We start from the raw sequence: 20445 nt of genomic DNA on the forward strand, positions 1-20445 counted from the left end.
CAGGAAACCCTGTAGGAACGCCCCTGGTGGGTGTTTTAAAGAGGGAGTTCCTCTCCCCTCTGTTTACCTCCGAGTTAGCGACAAATCTTGTCGCTAAACTTGGGGGGCTATAGCGCGGCGGTGGGGGGGGGGGGCAGAGAGCAGCGGTTGGGGGACACAGAGCCATGTCATTGGGCAGAGAACATGACTCTGTGTCCCATCTGCCCCCCGAAGATCCACCTCGGGTTCTCTTTAAGCGCTGCGTAATATGTTGGCGCTTTATAAATACAATTAATAATAATAATAATGTTATTATGCTATTGCATATCTTTTAGAGCAGAGAGGAAGTTCTGAGTTCAGGTCCGCTTAAAGCCCACCTCTAGCCTCAGACCTAAATATACTTGCGGATAGACTGACAGCACAAATATATAATAATATATAAATAAATACTGTGTCATCTACTGATGTCACAGCAAACATAAAAATGTCATACAGGTAATTATGTACATCTATAATTTTTTTTACACTACGCTGAGTTTTCAATGAATATGTGGTAATCTCTTGGGGTTTTTTGGTCCTCCATTGTCTGTTTTTGTCCATTGATAATTGAGAAGAGGGAAGGTTCTGGATAATACTGAACCTTCATCGATTTGGCCAGTCCTTCCAGTGTTAACTGGTAAAGCTGTTCCACTGAATAGCTGTTCAGAATTACTTGTGTCCCCAAATAGTTCCAAGGTCCAGTGCATCGTTACTGCACATGTGAAAGTCCAGACTCGTGCATGAGCAGTAGCAATGCTCTCCTCCTCTGAACTGCCCGGGGACACGAGTAGCTCCAAAGATCTGCTTGACCAAGCAGTTCATAGAGCTTAACTGGTGGAAAGCGCTGGAATGACAGGCTGAACCGCAGAACAGGAAGTCTCTATATTATCCGGAGCCTTCCGTCTACTCAGGTAAGCACCAAACCTGAAGTGAGTTTTAGCTTTACTTCAGTAGACAGGAGATGACAGTTGTTTTGATGATAACATCCTGTATTAGCTTCTTCCTGTGGCAGGTTTCCTTGATATTGTTGAGTAGAGAAGCGTGCTGTTGGAGCTGGTGTTTTTGTGATAATTTTGCCTATTTGTGCTTTGCTAACCATGGGTTTTTATGGGGTTCTGTGGCATTTTTTTTATAACTGGGTGGCCCCTCTCATACCACTCTGGGAACTCCTGCACCCATATTATCTAGTCCTCCACCTACAGAATTGCCTGGTGGATATTTTCAAGAATTTCTTTCTGGTATGCATCACTCTCTCTCTCTCTTCCACATGACAGCCATCCAAGATGACACCAGCACAGGCAGTTCCAGATAGGAACTTCATCATCTGCGTGTCTGGTAAAACGGACACAAATAGCATTCCCTACATGCAGTAAGACCTACATCCAATGTTACACAATAGACAAAAATATAACGGAAAAATGTGAACCGGGTCGTAGAATATTACAGTCCATTGACTTGACCGACAAAATGCAGGCCTTTGAGGCTACTTGCACACCAAGATGTTGCGTTAGGTGCTACGTTAAGGTCGCATAACGTGCCCCTAACGCAACGCCTGGTGCTCTTCGATGTGGACGTCAGAGTGAGCCGCGTTGTGCAGCTCACTCTGGCGTCCGTGATGCGTACTCTTGGACGCATGCGGCATCACGTGGTCCCGCCGGCCAATCGCTGCACAGAGCGGCCGCACCAGGAAGTAAACACTGCACGTCACTGAGTGCAGTGAATATTAATTAGCCATGTGCCTGGCCGCTCTCCGCTCCTCCCCAACATGACTGCGCATGTGCAGACAGTCTAACGCGGCGTAAGCCGCTCTAACGCCGTAGCATGCTGCACATTCTTAAGAACGTGCAGCGTTACATGTAACGCAACATGGACTGTGTGAACAGCCCACTTGTGTTACATTGCTGTGCGTTGGGGAGCGTTACAGGCTGCATTAACGTGCGTCTGTAACGTCTTAGTGTGTAAGCAGCCTGAATGTAGTGTGAACCGAGCCTGACTGCTATAATCTAGTGATGGTTTTACAGAGTTCGCTCTCTAGGCTCAGCCATGATGTGGCACAAGTGTTGGCCTGAGTCTACACATCTCTTACCTTTGCACAAAAATTAAACATTTTTTAAGATGTATGCCTACCAAAAACACAATATTTCCATAACATTTTAACACAATGCCTACCAAAAACAGAATATTTCCATAACATTTTTAATATAATATAGAACGTTTTACATGGCCGGAAAAATGGCGCATTTTCCATTACAATCAGCTGCCCGATAACCAGGAACGAGCGATTTTGGTTGTTCTACAATATAACCAAGTGAGAGTGTTTGTAATCTAACAGCGGCTGACACGTGGTGTGGTTACTTACTCTCCATAAAGAAATGCTGATTGTCATGTCTAATGGGCGGCTACCACCCACGCAGATGTACATACATGGGAAGACCGCCTTATGCTGGACGCTTGCAGTAGCGTGCAAGAGCCCAACACATAAACTGTAGTGGCCGACACCGCCACTATTGAATTTGTCCTCTGCTCCTCTACTCTCTTTCTTTCCCTCGGTGGTAAACCCCATGAGCTCCCTTCGTGCCATTTTGTTTTTTTTGCGTTTTGTGTAACATCTATAGTCATGTTTCTACTAGAGCTATATAAGTGCCAAACCTAATTCTGGGCATGACCCTGCAATGCTTGGTGAATAAATGTTTTTCTGATTCTGATTTTTATGATTCTGACAGGCGGTAAAATATACTGCTGTCAGTCATTCATGTGAAAGTATCCTTTAACCAGTTCACCCCCAAGGGTTTTTACTCTAAGGGACCAGAGCAATTTTCACTTGTCAGTGCTCCTCCCTTTTATTCCCTAATAACTTTATTACTACTTATCACAAGAAAATGATCTATACCTCGTTTTTTTCGCCACCAATTAGGCTTTCTGTGGGTAGTACATTTTGCTAAGAATTTTTTTATCCTAAATGCGTTTTAATGGGAAAAAACAAAAAAAAAACGAAAAAAAATAATTATTTCTCCATTTTCAGCCATTATAGTTTTAAAATTAAACATTCTCGTGTGGTTAAAACAAACACCGTTTATTTGCCCAGTTGTCCCGATTATTAAACCGTTTAAATTATGTCCCTATCACAATGTATGGCAACAATATAGTATTTTGAAATATAGGTGTTATTTTTCTGTTTTTTTTTTTTTTTTTTTGTTCTGGCCATAATTACCAGCCCCTATATAATAAATTAAAATTAGTCCCTAAGGCAACTATTTATTTATTTATTTTAAGCTGATTTTTATTTACAAGTGTTTTTTTTTTTGGGGGGGGGGGGGGGGAGTTGGAAGTGTTATTTTATTAATAGTGTGTATGTACTTGTGTATATATATATATATATATGTAATATACTTTTTGGCCACAAGATGGCACTAGTGAACACTCTCCCGTATAGGAAGTGATCACTTTTTTTTTTTTTTACTCTTTGTTAAACTGTAACATTTCCTGTTTTTATGAATGGACGCGGCCGCTGTTTGCGGTCGCGTCCATTCACTCCAGGTAGTGCGATTGGGTAGAGGACCGCTCGGTCCTCTTCCCCAATCACTCAGCACGGGATCCCGACGGTAATGGCGGCGGTAGCGGCGCGCACACGAGCGGAGCGGCGGCGGGAACGCGCGACGTATTAAAACGTCATGTTGCCATTAACAGGCAAAAGCATGACGTTTTAATACGATACATTGCCATTAAATGGTTAAAGTGAACCTAAATCAAACTAATAAAAAAAGGTTAACTTGGGGCTGCTACCTAGCCCCTTCCAGACGTCCTGTGCCCGCGCCATCCTCGAAAGATCCTCCGGTCCCCTGCCGTGGCTTAGTTTCGAGTTTCCACCGACTGTCCAGTTGATGACCACTGCGCCTGAATGGCCCTGGCCACACGTGTCGCTGAGAGCATCCTGCGCAAGCTTAGTATGAGATTTCTGAGTACTGCACCTGTGCAGGAGTCTCCCGGCGATGCAAGCATGCGCGTGGCCAGGGCCGCTCAGGCGCAGTGGCCATCAACTGGCCAGTCTGTGGAAACCGAAACTAAGCCGTGGCGGGGGACAGGAGGATCATTTGAGGTCGGTGCAGGCACAGGATGTCTGGAGGGGCTGGTAGAAGCGCCAGGTAAGTGAAACTTTTTTTCTTTGTTTAGTTTGATTTAGGTTTACCTTAATCATGTCTATATGGCCTCCTCAGTCTGGAGAATGCCAAAACTCAAGAGCCAAGATACAATGGAGGCTGAGTGTATAATTACATTTACACGGGAACACATGAGATGTGCCTGAACATTTGTTCCAATTGTAAATGATTTTTATGGTGTTTTACAGCTGTAGGCCTCATTCCAGTGAATAATGTGCGGTGCAGAACTTTCTGATGGCTTGTAAGAGCTGTTTCACATTTATAAAGTGTACTAATGTCATGGATGCCAATGTTTTTGAATACCTTTCATGGACAGTGTGCTTCGAGGCCAGGATTCTGCCATTCTTCCATAAATATTAACAAACGAAGAACTCTGCTAAGAACTGTTTGTATCTAAAATGACACAGTGTATTCACTTCATTACTTTAGAAAAATAAACATATTGCTTTGTTATACATACATCATTTGTATGCAAAAGCTGTCTACAGCCATTAGATCACCATGATGTTATCCTATTCCTTATGATTGACATAGACCAGTGATGGCTAACCTGGGCATGTCAGCTGTGGTGGAACTACAAGTCCCATGAGACATTGCAATACTCTGACAGCTCTAAGCATAACTCGGGGAGGCAGAGGCATGATGGGATTTGTAGTTTTGTCACAGCTGGAATGCCAAGGTTAGCCATCACTGACTTAGACAATAGTCCTCTTAATGTTGAATGTGCCTATCTTGACAGTTGTAGATTTTTAGTAGGGATGGACCTGCTTAGAAGATCTCACGGAGAAGCATGTGATCAGTTTTATCAAGAGATTTGTAAGGTTCTCATTTGCTTTGATGACTTCCTGGTTAACACATGATCATGACCAGCAAATCAGAGCCTTACAAATCTGTTAGCTGATCAAACTGATCAAAAGCTTCTCCATGAGTTCACCTAAGCATTGCCATCCCTAATTTTTAGGTGTTCACTGCTGTATTCCTGCCATTCAGTGACAGATGTTAGTAACCTTTGACTGTGTTATATCGGAACATAATTCAGTGCAGGTTTGTTGGATCACACAGCCTTTCAGTTGCTCTCCAGCCTTAGTAAATTGGGGCCATATTTTATAGACATGTTAAAATGGCTTTAACAAAAGTCATTTTTTTCTTTTGTATAAAACTTACTTAGGATATACAGTACTTGCAGGACTTCTGTGCCCAAGCTGTGTGATGCATAAGTGAATACAAAACTGGTCTTGGTTAAAAAATGTTAAGTGTCTTTGGTTAAACTTTTCTCATTCAGAACCTCAACCTGTGGCTGCTCAAACAAACACAGGCTATCATTGATTTCACAATTCAAGTCATTGTACTTCTATCCCCTGCAATAATGAGTGCCAGCCAATCTCTATGAAGAAAGCAGATCGCCATCTGTTTGCTGTCCAGGAAAAGGTGCTGGCAGGTTGGAAATTATCGTTTGGGGCCGCTATTGGAAAAAATCTCCTAAGCAATCCAATCAGATTAATCACATTGTTCAGATTTTCTAATTGATCCTGTCAATCTTATCACATTGGTTAGGGGATTTGTGTCCATTAGTGGCCCCAAACGATCATTCATTTATTTATTTATTGTATTTATAAAGCGCCAACATATTACGCAGCGCTGGACAATAAATAGGGATACATACAATATTAGTGGCAAAATAACAATACCTGAATACAAGAAAGACCAGATCACGCAGCACAGTATGAGTACAAGGTAATGCTTAGTCAGTCACTGGATGGAGCATGGAGATTAGGCAAGTTAGGTTCACTCAGATGCATAGCATGGGTGCACAATAATGGAGGTGCATGATCAGGTAGGACACAAAAGGAGGAGGACCCTGCCCAAAGGCTTACAATCTAGAGGGAGAGGTAAGGACACGGAAGGTAGGGGACCAGAGTTAAGCTGTGGGTTTAGAGCACTTGTGAGGGGTAGTAGGCCAGAGTGAAAAGAATAGTTCGTAAATGATCGTTCAGCAAATTGTATCATTAGTGGCCACCTTTAGGTAGCCAATAAACGGTATCATACTGATTCAAGACCTCTTGGTATGCTGTTCTGTGTCAGTCATTGTTCGTCTGTGTGCGTGTGCCGTGTAAATCTGGAATTACTGAGGGGAAAGTGGGCAGAGAGCTTTTTCCTTAGAGATTTGCTCAGAATTTCTACAAAGCTCATTCAGGTGGAAAACGTTGCTTCAGTCACAGATGTTAATGCTTTCAGAGAGAAACACATATAGCTTTTACAGATGACAGAATCGCCGAGGCTAGTCATTTATGTGCAGTACATACCACTGGGGCTTTCCCTTCTGCGCTGAGCTACAACAAGCATGCCAGACTTTCCTCACAATTCTACTAGCTGCAGTTAGTCAATCCATCACCAACGCGTCTATTGTATCCGCTGAGGAAGAGGAGACTGAACATGCTGGGGTAACACTAGCTTCTCAGCTCACAGCCTAATTCAATTTCTATTATTATTGTTGTGTATTTATAATATGCTGACATCTTCCACAGACAGCACTTCACAGATTCCATAGTCATGTCACTAACTGTCCTTCAGAGGTGTCCTTCAGAGGTGCTCATAATCTAGTCCTCCCATAATCTAGTCCGCCTTAGTCATATGTCCCTATTGTCAATTAAGGCCAATTTTAGTTGGAAAGTTTATTTATCTGTATGTTTTTGGGATTGTCTTTCAGTTTCCTTAAACCAAACCTGCCCTTAATGTAAACATCACAAAATGGAACACCATCTGTCTTACAAAACAGAAACATGCTTACCACCATATGTTTCCACTTTTGTTTATGTCTTATCGGTCATTTTTATGGAATTGTATTTTTATTTTTTGCCTACATAAGCATCTTGCTTGTGATGTTAGCACAATGCGCAGTAGCTTGGTGAAATCCTTTACATGCCCTTTGTCTCGTTGCACAGTGATCTTACCATTCTCTGAGGCACTCCTTAAAATAAACCAGGGGACAAAAAGTTAGATACTTACCTAGGTAGAGGAAAGTCTCTGGATAGTCCAAAAAGTTCTGGTGTCCCCCTCCACACCACTGACGCTGGACGGGACCCTCTGCCAGCTCATGGCTCCCCTTTGTGAGCGAGCGTAGTAGCACCGAGCTGCTTGTGGACAAAAGGCTTCAGTTTAGTGTGCAGGTGTGGTCATACTCAAATAGGCCCAGTACGGCTATGCTCATTCACAATGGGGAGCGCGGCCACAAGAACATATTCCACAAGCTCTTGTCGAATATGCTCAGAGGACATGGCAACAACGGGGTCGACGAGTCCGCCTCTGGACTAGCCAGAGCTGGACTCCCTCTACCTAGATAAGTACCTAGGTAGAGGGAGTCCACCTCTATCCCCACCCAAAACTACTGATTTCCGTAAAGGCAACAACAAGTCAATATTTCTGGAAGTTTTGATTTCTTTGATCACACCTGTCAGTAAGTCATACCTGTTCAGTCTTTTTCTAATTGTGCTGTCAAGAAATTTAAAATTTAACGTTCCAATTAAGATCTGTAATTTCAATTGAAATGGTCTGACTTTGAGGTGAATTTAGTGGGACATCCACTTCTGGGAAGACTGACAACTGTCTTGAAAGTTTTCCACTTGTGAATAACCTGTCTTGCGGTAGAATGAGGAACTTCATATTGTTTTGAAATGACCTTATAACCTTTCCCAGAGTGATGGGCTGGAACATATTGCTTCTCTAAACTCATTTCTGATGTATTTCCTCCTAGGCATTGTGTCATTGTGTCAAAACCCACCTGAATGCTCCAAACCTGTAAACTACCAAAACTTTGGCTTTTTCCTGGGGTGGCCACAGGTGCTACTTGCATATCGGAGTTTTCTGACCACCCTCGACCCTCCATGTGAATTCAGCCCGAGTACTTTATATCCATGACAGTACCAGTTACACCATTAACTGCATCAGGCTTTTGGGAGGAGCATGGTGCAACTGTTTACTTTCCCCACAAAACACAAAACAGAAACTTGCCTTCTTAAAACAAAAAGTATTTGCAATTATTCAGGTTGGAGTGAGCATATGAGGTCTCCCACAATGCATCACTGAATATGCAAATCATCATTTGTTGCAATCATGCGTCAGCTTGTTAGTTGTACAGAGCCACGATAATCCAACATGCATACAGACTTTCGAACTTGTTGTTCCTCATCAGTACATGGCATGGATTAATGTGGCTCTATGCAGTAGGACTTGAAACACACAGAGTTACAGACAGTCACACACACGACATAACTCGATCAGTGCTGTATCCTCTTTTGCAAGGTTCCTATGGAGAGATAAGAGATTCCAATCAATTCTTTTTGGGTGAACTGCGATGTGTTGACTGTGTCTGTTGTTGTGACATTTCTCTTGGGTCAGGGTTGCTAGGAAAGCTGATTCAAACCAGATGCAGTGGAAAAGTTTACTTTTTAAAAGTAACAGCCGTAGTTTGTGATTCATTGGCTCATGGAACTCTTAATTCTCAAGGAATCTTACGTGATTGTGTATGATGTTACTCATGGTTCTGATTTATATGTAAGTACACCAAGTAACTCTGATTAAGCACGTGTGGCTGATGCGGCCACACATTTTCCATGATACAAACTGATCAATTACACAAAGATTTATTGAAGCTGAACTCAGGTTAGAAGAGTACAGTGTGTAGATTTCTCTTCCATGTCACAGTTATATTCCAGTAACAGGGCTGGATCAGTTCAGCCTTTATTGTGGCCAGGCTGAAAGCATAAAGTGCATGCGCTAGATGGAAGATGTTGCGTACGAGTGATGCGCCACGGTCATGGTCATTCACAACACTGTACAGACTGCAGAGAATCAGACTGGGAACAATCATTCAAAGTTCATTTGGAGCAGCTGCGCTTGCAGATGTGCGCTAATAGTCGTGTTCTAACTTGTACACCTAGTACTTGTACACTTGTACACCTAGTCTCACATTACTGAAAACCGCACAAAAAAGATCTGCAAAGGACCGTACCCACCTTGCAATTTTGTGTGAGGTTCTTCCAATGACCGGCGATTTTTTTTTTTTTTTTTTTTTTTTTTTTTTTTTTTTTTTGCGACATGAGTGATTATTTTTGTGATCTTGCGACGTGGATACAAGAAATAATGCGTAATTAGCCACAGGACGCTTTGCAGCGTGCGACAATGACGACTGTCACATCCGATCTTTAAAGGGAAGGTCCAAGCAAAATAAAAAAATGAGTTTAATCTACCTGGGGCTTCTACCAGCCCCAGGTAAGTGAACCTAATTTTTTTTATTTTGCTTGGACCTTCCCTTTAAAGAGACTCCGTAACAAAAATTGCATCCTGTTTTTTATCATCCTACAAGTTCCAAAAGCTATTCTAATGTGTTCTGGCTTACTGCAGCACTTTGTACTATCACAGTCTCTGTAATAAATCAATGTATCTTTCCCTTGTCAGACTTGTCAGCCTGTGTCTGGAAGGCTGCCAAGTTCTTCAGTGTTGTGGTTCTGCTATGCACTCCCCCCTCAGGGGGGAAAGAAACACACAAATGATCTCTTGAGATTCAAAAGGAAGGCTGTATACAGCCTGCTTGTGTATGGATGCATTTTCTATGTGTGGACATACTGTACATCAACCTACTTCCTGTTTTGGTGGCCATTTTGTTTGTTTATAAACAAACTTTTTAAAACTGTTTTTAACCACTTTTAATGCGGCGGGGAGCGGCGAAATTGTGACAGAGGGTAATAGGAGATGTCCCCTAACGCACTGGTATGTTTACTTTTGTGCGATTTTAACAATACAGATTCTCTTTAAAGGGATACTGTAGGGGGGTCGGGGGAAAATGAGCTGAATTTACCTGGGGCTTCTAATGGTCCCCCGCAGACATCCTGTGTTGGCGCAGCCACTCACCGATGCTCCGGCCCCGCCTCCAGTTCGCTTCTGGAATTTCTGACTTTAAAGTCAGAAAACCACTGCGCCTGCACGCCCGTGTCCTCGCTCTCGCTGATGTCACCAGGAGTGTACTGCACAGACACAGACCATACTGGGCCTGCGCTGTGCGCTCTTGATGACATCAGCGGAATCGAGGACACGGCAACGCAGGCACAGTGGTTTTCAGACTTTAAAGTCTGAAATTCCAGAAGTGAACCGGAGGCGGGGCCGGAGCATCGGTGAGTGGCTGCGCCAACACAGGATGTCTGCGGGGGACCGTTAGAAGCCCCGGGTAAGTTCAACTCATTTTCCCCTGACCCCCCTACAGTATCCCTTTAAGAGCCCGAGATTCCCACGCAAAGTGCCGCGATCCTTTGAACTCTCGCTTGCGCCCGTCGTGTGACGTTGAGTGTTCTCATGGGCAAGAATATGGATCGGGGAATGCTCGTCGTCAGGGGACGATCCATCTTCCTGTGTCTTCAGGTGAGTATTCAGCTTAAAGGGAATCTAAACAGAGAAGGATATGGTTTTTCCTTAAAATAATACCAGTTGCCTGACTCTCCTGCTGATCCTGTGTCTCTAATACTTTCAGCCACAGCCCCTGAACAAGCATGCAGATCAGGTGCTCTGACTGAAGTCAGACTGGATTAGCTGCATGCTTGTTTCAGGTCTGTGATTCAGCCACTACTGCAGCCAAAGAGATCTGCAGGACAGCCAGGCAACTGGTATTGAGAGAAACTATTAGGCATACAATCTGAAACAATTCTCTATATGTAGCTGTTCTACAAGTAAAATGGATGCTAAAGAGGCAATATAAAAGTCTAAAATTAAACTCACCTTTTTGCTAATTGGTATTTATTCCTCCTCATGCCCCCTGGCTCTCATCTGGTACGCAGAGTAGAAGCCGCAAAAGAGAAGTGACGTCACATGCAAATTCAGCCTTGATTGGCTAAAGTCTCTGTCACTCTCGTCACTGCCAGCTGCTAGGGCGCAGGAAGGGGGGGCCAGAAGCTGTCCCCTGACACTGTCCTCGGCCCCCTCCTGCAGTGTGCCATGTCCTCACTACTGCCTCATCTTTCTCTTCCGACCCCCCCCCCCCCCCAATTCCCCCTCAGTATCCCCTCTCCTCCCCACACTATTTCAGAGAGGGGAGGGATACAGGCAGCGCACACCGACTCACCTCCTTATGGTTCCATGCACTGGAGTTCCCGTCTATACTCTCTGCACTGCCTCCGGTGGTAGTGCAGAGATTATGCATGGGAACTTCAGCGCTTGGAAACATCTGTTAAAGCGGAATATAACCCTGCATTTCAACTTTGCTCTAAAACATTATTTACAGTATATTATATGCAACCAGCATTTTTTTTTTTTTTACTAGACCAGCATTGGAAGGGTTACACACAGAGCTTTAAAGTTCCTGGAGATTTCTGCAGACGCATCCGAAGCTGAAATAGATACATTTTGTTTACATAAATGTATCTAAGTGTTGAATGTGACTCACTCTCTCTGACTGAGAAGGCGCTTGGAGGACAGCCAAAGAGTGTGTAACATTTATCAATAGATACATTCAACTAAATAGAATGTAGCAATCTGAACTTCTGCATATCTCTCCACGGAACTTTAAACCTCTGTGTTTAACCCTTCCAATGCTGGTCTAGTAAAAAAAAAATGCTTTTTGCATATAATATGCTGTAAATAATATTTTAGAGCAAAGTTGAAATGCAGGGTTATATTCCGCTTTAAGTAAGTAGAGCAAGTAATTATCTACTTGCTTATGTGTTTTTTTATTAATGCATTGTATGGCTAACAGTTGTTCTTTACAAGGAAACCTCCATATCCCTCTCTGTTTTGGTGCACTTTAAGGCTGTGTTCCCACAACATATGGAAGTCGGACATTTTTTGTCAGTTTTACGACATTGTAAAACTGACAGTGAACGGATCCTATTTAATAAATAGGATCCGCTCACACTTGTCAGTCTGCAATGGATTTGTTGTGGTAAGTGGACCGCACTGTTGTGTTGTCTGTGAGTTTTCCAGAAAAGCAGGCGCATTTTCCATAGCGCCTATGGTTGAAATGCATCAGCCCTGGGCACCAACCAGCCACTACAATATCTGCTCCTGCTGGTTATTCATGGTCCGGCTCAAGTGGGAACTTAGCCTAAAGGTGCAAACACATATTTGATGGATGTTGCCCATCAGGGATTAGGACCTGGGGGATATCGCTGGTCCAGGCTGCACAGAAGCAAGTCATCTGTGTAGCTGACGACACACTGTGTCGCTATGCAGGGAGGCAGAGGGACGACAGAGTGGTTCGTGCGTAACGTCACACGGTGAGCGGGGGAGCAGGGCGGGATTAGCCGTTGCGGGGGGGGGGGGGGGGTAAGTTGCCCTGCCAGGTGGACTGCTGGCGGGATGGGAGTTGCGAGCCATTGTACACATGCCTGATTATTGGCTGCGGGAGTTAATGGCTGCCTCAGCCGACTTTAGTCAGGTGTGTCTAGGTGCCTTAATAGATCATTTATTTTCCTGAAAACCATTGCAGGTCTTTTTCTTTTCACATCCCTGGGCTGTTTTTCAAGGAACTATTGTCTGACAGCCAGTTATATGGTTCATTATCTACCTTGTGTGCAAGGATTTGTTGTGATAACTTCTATGTTATCCTGCTTGGCAGTGATCATTATTATTTGCAAAGCTTCTGAATAGGGCATGTTATTGAAACACTCCCTCAAAGCTTTACCTGAGATCTCATCTGTTTGTGTTTACACATTCCCCTTGTGAAATGGGCTGAGCTTGCCTTCAACCCACCTTCCCTGACCCACCCAATCACCCAAATACAGTCAACAAAACTCCTTACCTGTGGTGTCTGATGGCATGTGCAAGGGAATGCTCATATGCTAATTAGTAATGGTCGAAAATGTATCCTTCTGTGTGTTACTACAGTGAGAACACTCCCAACCAGGAATTAACACTTGTTTAGTAAATTCAGGCCCAGCTCATGTGACCACATCTCCCAACTTTTTGAGGCATGAAAGTGGGACACTTTAAGACACACCCCTGCCACACCTCTAGCCACGCCCCCACTACACCTCTTTCCATGCATACCACAAAGAATTCCAAATCAAAAGATGTAGTTTTATCATTCAAACCACACTTGTCCTTTCTATCATCATTCATTTCTCTTAATTTAAACATTTGAAAATATGAACTATATCAATTGAATTCATGGGAGTAAAGTTTAGAGTCAATTTGTCAGTTAAGAAATACATATATTTACAGTTAGGGTAGGAGCCATTTATGTGGCCAGTGCTTTGGGGTAGGAAAAAATAGATTTGCAGGTGTGCGGCTTATTTTGGATGCGGTTCAAACATTTGAATTCTGTTTGTTGCCTGGGTGTCAGTGAGCCGGGGTGGTCTGTGTCTGTGCAGCTATGGTACTGTCACATACAGGCAGTGCATGGCAACATTACAGGGGTTATGTGACTCTACCCCCTAAGTGCTGCTTTATAATACGTATTTTTGCGATAATGGCGTATCCTCTGTTGATGATTTGCAGGCAGGGTATGTGGTCATGCATCATAAACCGTAAGGTTCCTGTTTACCAAAAGTCATGTTTTTCAAAGCTTCCTGTTACCTCTTGAGAGAACAGAAACAGAGCTGCTTTGCTGTGGTGACACCTGACCTGAATTATCTCCAGCATTTACAAATGCTCAGGTAGCCTGACCACAACGCATCCGCTCGGCAGACAGGATCCCATGCTTTGTAGCTGTTTAGAAGTGTAACCACCATAGATTCAACCCTTCCCCCCTTCATTTTTCCATAGGGTCCCTACGCTAGTACATATAGCCAGCTCCCAGTATAGAGTGGGATATTATTTGGGTGTCGGATATTGGCAGCAAAGTCATTCATCTGATTTTTGGGCTCCTTCACCCTGACCTTAAAGTGAACCAGAGATGAAAATAAACTAATGAGAACCAATTGGATCTGTCCTACTACTCCTAAAAATGACTCTTTTATATATTGCAAGGTTTTATTTTATGTATAAACATTTACAAAGCAGATTTAATGTTTCATAGTCTCTGCTCAATTGCAGTGTCTCAAGAGTCCCAAAGTGAAAATACATGAACTATTGACCTTTTTATCTTTTCCTCTCACAGTAAAAAGCCCAGGTATCTGCTTAGGAAAGTGTTTTTATAGCTGTAATTTGTTATCAGCGAGCCGACTGGGTCCTGACTGGAGAAAAACTGTCAGTTCCATAGCTAATTATAAACGTTTTCAGGGAAAAAAGAAAAAGAGCACAGCATAAGTGTCTGTATGCTTGCCACTGTATATGCCCATGTCTACTTCCTCATGTCACATGTCATCTCTGGTACACTTTAAAGGCTCCTACCTACGTCCAGCAAATCCGCCTGATGTCTGATTTTAGTCTGCTGGACGACAATCAGGTGTATGTACGTGTGGAAAATGACTAGATGAGCAACCGATAACAGGCGGTTTGCCCAATCCAACCAGCGGATCAGCTCACACAATATCGTGCAGTTGGCCACGTGTGTACAAATCGCTTGTTTTGAATGTGGCAATATCGTGCAAGGACTTTGCTGGCGTGCGTTGTATGCAAATTAGTTTGTCGGTTCGTTGGTTGGTTCGTTGGTTGGTTGGTGCGCTGAAAATACAAGTCGTGTGTACGGTTTGTCGTGGGGTCAGTCATGTTGTGGTCGGCCCAGCGATGTCGTCCAAAGGGATCGGGTCCTGATCCCGGAGGGGTGAGATCAGTTGTTAGGAATGTAACACCGTAATTAGATCTATCAAAGACTGGCACTTCCTTTATGTGCTTTATTTTATTGAAGACAAAGAAACCAAGAGCCAAAGTTTTGGAACCAACTTTGTATGGTCACTAATGGGTATGCTTTAGGTGCGTTCACCTCTAATTCACTAACCTATCCCTACCCTCATGCCCAGTCCTTTACCTGGCTGTAACTTTCTATCCTCTGTGTCAACACAACCCCTCCCTAGCCGCTTCCCCCTGTAACTCCTGATACCACTGGCTTTGACCTGTAAAATGTCATGTCATATAGGAGGTGATATCTCTGAGCCCATCTGCTTCCTCTGTGCACACTTCCTTTTATGCACTGCATCATTGTACCGTACTTCCTTTAAATCTATTCAATAAGAGGTACAGCTCTTCTGCGGGGCAATAGGACTTAAAGTACACCTGAATTGAGGTGCCTACACCTGGAGCTGCTTCTGTGCCCCCATGAACTGTGTGGTGCCTTCGCTTTCTGAATTCAGGTACCCTTTAAGCTAAGTATACACTGTGTCATGTTCACTTGATATGCTTTTTTGATCAAAGATTCATAAGGGAGTTACCGACATGCTCCAATTGATTATGATATCAGCAGAAGGTGGATAGAAAATTGATTGGAACTCCTCTAGATTTGTGCTGCCTGATGAAGGACAGAGACAAATTTTCCTCAGAGTTTAGTGCTGTAGTTGATTCAAATTTGCCTCAGAGTTTTGTGCTGTGGTTGTTCCACGTTTGCCTTCAGTAACATTCTGCATCAGTTTCCTGTGCAGCAGCCGTGTGTCAGTGATTTCTCTAACTGCGTACAGGTGACAGAGCCGGGCCATATGTTTTCCTATACGTACCTCCATATTATGGACTCATGACGCAGATATCTGATGTCAGAGGAGGGCTCAAGAATGCTGCTGCTTTATTTTTTAAACTTCATCTCACCTATCATAAGGTATTTCAAATTAAATCAAACCTGAAGCAGAAAAAAACCTTATGATATAATGAATTGTATGTTTAGTACTAGTTATGAATAGAACATTAGTAGCAAAAAACAAGTTACATATTTTAATTATCAGTTATACAGTATAGGTGTTTTATAGCATCATACTGTCACAATTGCAGTTTTAAAAGCTATAAAACAAAGTAGAAATAATGACTCTTTGAACTTTCCTGCAGTAAAACCTCATCTTACTGTTTTTTTGGTTGTTTAACCCTCCTGGCGGTATAAAAAAATCCGCCAGGAGGGAGCGCAGCAGTTTTTTAAAAAATTTTTTTCCTATATCATGTAGCGAGCCCAGGGCATCCCCCCGCCCTCTTCGATCGCCTTTCGGCGATCTCCGATCAGGAAATCCCGAGATCCCGTTCAAAGAACCAAGGCGACGGGGCGGGATGACGTCACCGACGTCACTGACGTCGGGACGTCATTGGGAGTCCCGGGCCACACTCGGCGCTGCCTGGCACTGATTGGCCAGGCAGCACACGGGGTCTGGGGGGGGGGGGGCGTGCGGCGCAACGGATAGCGGCAATCGTGCGCGGGGCGGCGGCGATCAGTGTGCTGGCGCAGCTAGCAAAGTGCTAGCTGCGTCCAGCAAAAAACAAATTAAACAAATCGGCCCAGCAGGGCCTGAGCGGCACCCTCCGGCGGCTTACCCCGAACTACGTTCGGAGTTACCGCCAAGGAGGTTAAGTGAGTCTGAAGCGAAGCTGCAAAAAACAGATACTTAAAGTGGACCCAAATTAAAAATACAAGATTTCAGAAATAAAATCTATTTTCTAAATTATAATAATAAATAGCAGCCTTTTTTCAGCTGCATGAAGACAAACATAAAATATTTTACATTTATTGGAGGAACCCCTCCCTTCCTTTCATATTGCCAGGACAGAATCCGGCAGACTGGTGGAGGAGATAAAAAACAAAAACAAAACACAGGCTGCTACTGATGATGTCACAGGGGAGGTGATCTCAGCTTGTGTGAGATTTCACATAGACAACGCCCCTGTGAGGGAGGGTAGCTGATGACAAACACACCCATGATCTAAAACCTCCTACTAAGCGCAGAAGTAATGGCTGCCACCTGTATAACACTAGTTATGAAAAGAGAAGGGTGAAAAGCATGCACTGAAATGCTCATAGGCTTGAAGAAGTTTATTTATCTTTGTATGTGTCAGAGTGGTGCAACTAAATATTTTAAATAAAACAAAATGTTTGGTTTGGGTCCGTTTTAAGGAGAGGGAATGCTCTGGGTCCTATAGAGCCTTCCTGTTCCTTTCTTAGTCCCCTTCCAACGTTGGCTCCCCCTTTCTAATCTCCAGCAGCGGGAGACTTCGGAAGTCTTTGGGAGCCCGAGTGCTCCCAAAGACAGGCTGCTTTGTACTATGCATGCGCGAGTACGTGAAAGAGCATGCTTGCGCATGCACAGTACATACAGAGCAGTTTTAAAAACACACTCTGTCTTTTAAGCTATAAAACAAAGCAGAAATAATGACCCTTTGCACTTTCCTGCAGTAAATCTTATCTCAAGCTGTCTCTCACTGTTTTTGGGTTGTTTAAAGTGAGTCTGAAGCAAAGCTGTAAGAAACCCCCCCAGATACTTACCTAAGGAGCGCAGAGGATCAGTAGTAAAGACAGGCAGTGCGCATTGTTTAAAAGGAAATAAATACCGTATGTCAGCCTCCATATACCTCTTACTTCAGGTGTGTTTTATTGAGGCCCTGTCTGGCTGTGTCAGACCTTTAGTGGTAAATCATTTCTCTTTTTTTTGTGTGCCATTTTTGATCATTATAGCAGCCAGCAGTTGTAGGCCCAAGCAGTCTCAGCACATGGAAAACCGATCACTTCAGAGAACCTGAATATGATTGATGACTTGTGTTTGCTCTCAGAGCAGTGTGAGATGGGTAACTGGACTACACACGTATTTAGGCAGGGAACACACTTGCCAATATCGTGTGTGTTGTGTTGCAGTACGGGAAACATGCACCACTGCACATGTAGTTAAAGTCAACGGGTCCCTCAAGATTTGAGTTCATTGACATTCCATTTTGTTGTATTTTCCCCTCAGTGTAAAGTCAGACAGCTTTCTGCTTTTTTTTTCAGCATATCGCACACATATTTAATTGTATTTATCTTTTTGCCACAAAATGAAAGATCTCAATGAGAACTAAAAAAAGAAACAAGCGAGGAAAACAAAAATGCGATCGCAGTGGGAAAACTGGGAAAAAAGTCCACGATATCACGTTTGGAAGTGTGTTGTTTATACCTGGCCATTGCGTTACGGTACGATGCTCCACCCCCATTGCATTGCAACAGAAAAAACTTTCATATAACCATGCGGCAGAGTGCTCCGACAGGGTCATATGCATAGCGCTGCTCCTCGCAGCCCCTCGTACTGCTGGACAGGAAGTACGTCACTGGGATTCTCGGGTTTCCCTGTCTTATTTCTGGCATTCCGCGCATGCGCACTGCTTTGCCGACGACATGTTAAGAATCCCTGTGTCTCCCAAACACTTACATCGTTTCCGTAGGCCTGGAAGTTCGACGGTAACGCGCTATTGACTTTGTGGCGGCCAATCGGGCCCTTCCGGTGCAATGTGCCATTCTTTTTATAGAGGTATTGTAAAACACAAGTGTGAGAGCCAGGGTTGCCAAATCATCCCTTTAAAGGAATACTTAAGTAAAAAATAAAAAAGATTTTAACCCCCCTGGTGGTATGATTATTTTAAGATTTTAGGGTCTTTTCTGAACATTTCAGACCCTAAAATCAGGAAACAATTATGCTGCCAGAAAGCCAGCAGCAGCCCCAGCACTCACTCACCTCCCTGGACTCCAGTGCTGCAATTTTACCTCTGTTCTCTGGGTGGCGCTGTAACACTTTGGTGAGATCAATGACGGTGATCTCAACAGAGTGAATCAGAGCCTCCAAGGACAGGAAGAAGAATGGCTACCGACAGCTGGATCCCCCGGGAGGTGAGTAAAAGCTCCCGCTGCCCTCCATTGACTCTCATTGACCCTCCGGCGGCTAGACAGAGCTCAGCTCGGGATTACCACCAGGGAGGTTAACTTACTTGGGGCTTTTTGCAGCCCCCTGGAGTCCTCCTGTGCTCATGATGTCCTCCTGATCTTCTCTGGCCGTGAGTTTCTGGCTACTGCGCATGCGCACCCCCCGAGCAGCACGCACCCCTAAATGCGTTCCTGCTTGCTGGGAGTGCTCTGTGCATGTGCAGTAGCAATTTCTGCGTACTGCGCATGCTCAGAGCACTCCCAGCAGCGAAAGCGCATTTAGGTTGCATGCTGCTCGGGGGCAGCGCATGTGAAGTAGCTGGCGAATTGTGGCGACGGGCCAGCTTTGCAGGCGTCGCTGTTGCATGCTGGAGGACGTGGTGGGCACAGGAGAACTCCAGGGGTCTGCAAGAAGACCCAGGTAAGTTAAAATCATTTTCTATCACTTAAATATTCCTTTAAATACGGACACATTTAACTTATGTAGGTTGTGGGGATACTTGCTCATAACCTGTGCAAAAACTGCATCTAACTTGCCCCTAGACCTGTATAATTCATATGTGTCAATCATTAAAGGAATTAGTAGGCAACACTGATGGGAGATGGCATAGCTGAAATTTACATTCATCACAGTGAACCAGTGAAAGGCAACATCTGTGGTGGCATCCAACCCCTCAGAGCTGTAACATGCTGAGGAGAAGTGGTCACCCAGAGCACCTACGCTTTTCATTCTTCACGTGTAAGACTGCTGCAGGTTTTGGAATTCATAGATAGACTGGACCTGTTCTTCAGGGAACCTCTGTGGGTTCTTCTGAAATGACATGCAGGATTTATGCGGTTACTTCTTTATATGTTAATAATGGAAGCTACTCTGAAGAAGTGCTCATTACATTTGATTTATGAGAGCAACAATAACAGTCAGTCATTCCTTCACACACACTGATAGATTATTTTGGCTGTGTTTATCCAACAGTAGAAGGGCTGTCAGAAGCAGTTAAACAGAAACTCAGGCTGGTTTCATCAGAAAAGAAGATGGATTTAACCAGATAAAATATTTACTTTTCGTAATGGAAATAAGAATCAGCAGATTTTTCTCATCCGATAACAGGGCTGGGTTCACACACATCATATGTTAGATGTTATCATGACATGAACTCTGGCTGTAGCTTAGATAAGCCCAATGTATTATCCCTTACCCCTGCCATTGTTGGCCAGCCTGTATAAATGAACTAAAAACCCTCAATAGACCCTTTCCTGTGACATAGTGCCATATTAGCCAATAGAGCCAAGACAGGAAGAGGCTGTGCTTAATAAAGCTAACCGTGAAATCATTCATCCTGTGGTAAAATAACTGCGCCCGTGGTTTAGGATATGCAGACACACTGCATTGCTGCTTACACCAATGCACATATGGTACTAGCCCTACTAAGAGTTTGTCAAATTCATTCAGTAATTAAGTAAATAGAAGCAAAAAAGCTGATATCTATCAATGAGAAGGGAGAAAATAAAGTTTTACTGCAGGAAAGTTCAAAGGGTCACGTCTGTTCTTTTTTCAAC

The 20445-nt window shown here is 43.8% G+C and overlaps 1 protein-coding gene across 3 annotated transcripts in view; it reads left to right on the forward strand.

The window, feature by feature from the left end:
* CD37 (CD37 molecule) overlaps window positions 1–20445 on the forward strand; it is a 169854-nt gene that overhangs the window by 12116 nt on the left and 137293 nt on the right. The window contains exon 1 of one of the 3 annotated variants that reach the window (XM_068264851.1): window positions 854–929. The exons of the other annotated variants lie outside the window; for them this stretch is intronic. The gene's annotated coding sequence lies outside the window, so the exon portion shown is untranslated. Of the gene's footprint in view, window positions 1–853; window positions 930–20445 lie in introns of those variants that run through there. 3 annotated transcript variants of the gene reach the window in all.

Source organism: Hyperolius riggenbachi, unplaced genomic scaffold (assembly GCF_040937935.1).
Source record: "Hyperolius riggenbachi isolate aHypRig1 unplaced genomic scaffold, aHypRig1.pri scaffold_182, whole genome shotgun sequence".
NCBI lineage: Eukaryota > Metazoa > Chordata > Amphibia > Anura > Hyperoliidae > Hyperolius > Hyperolius riggenbachi.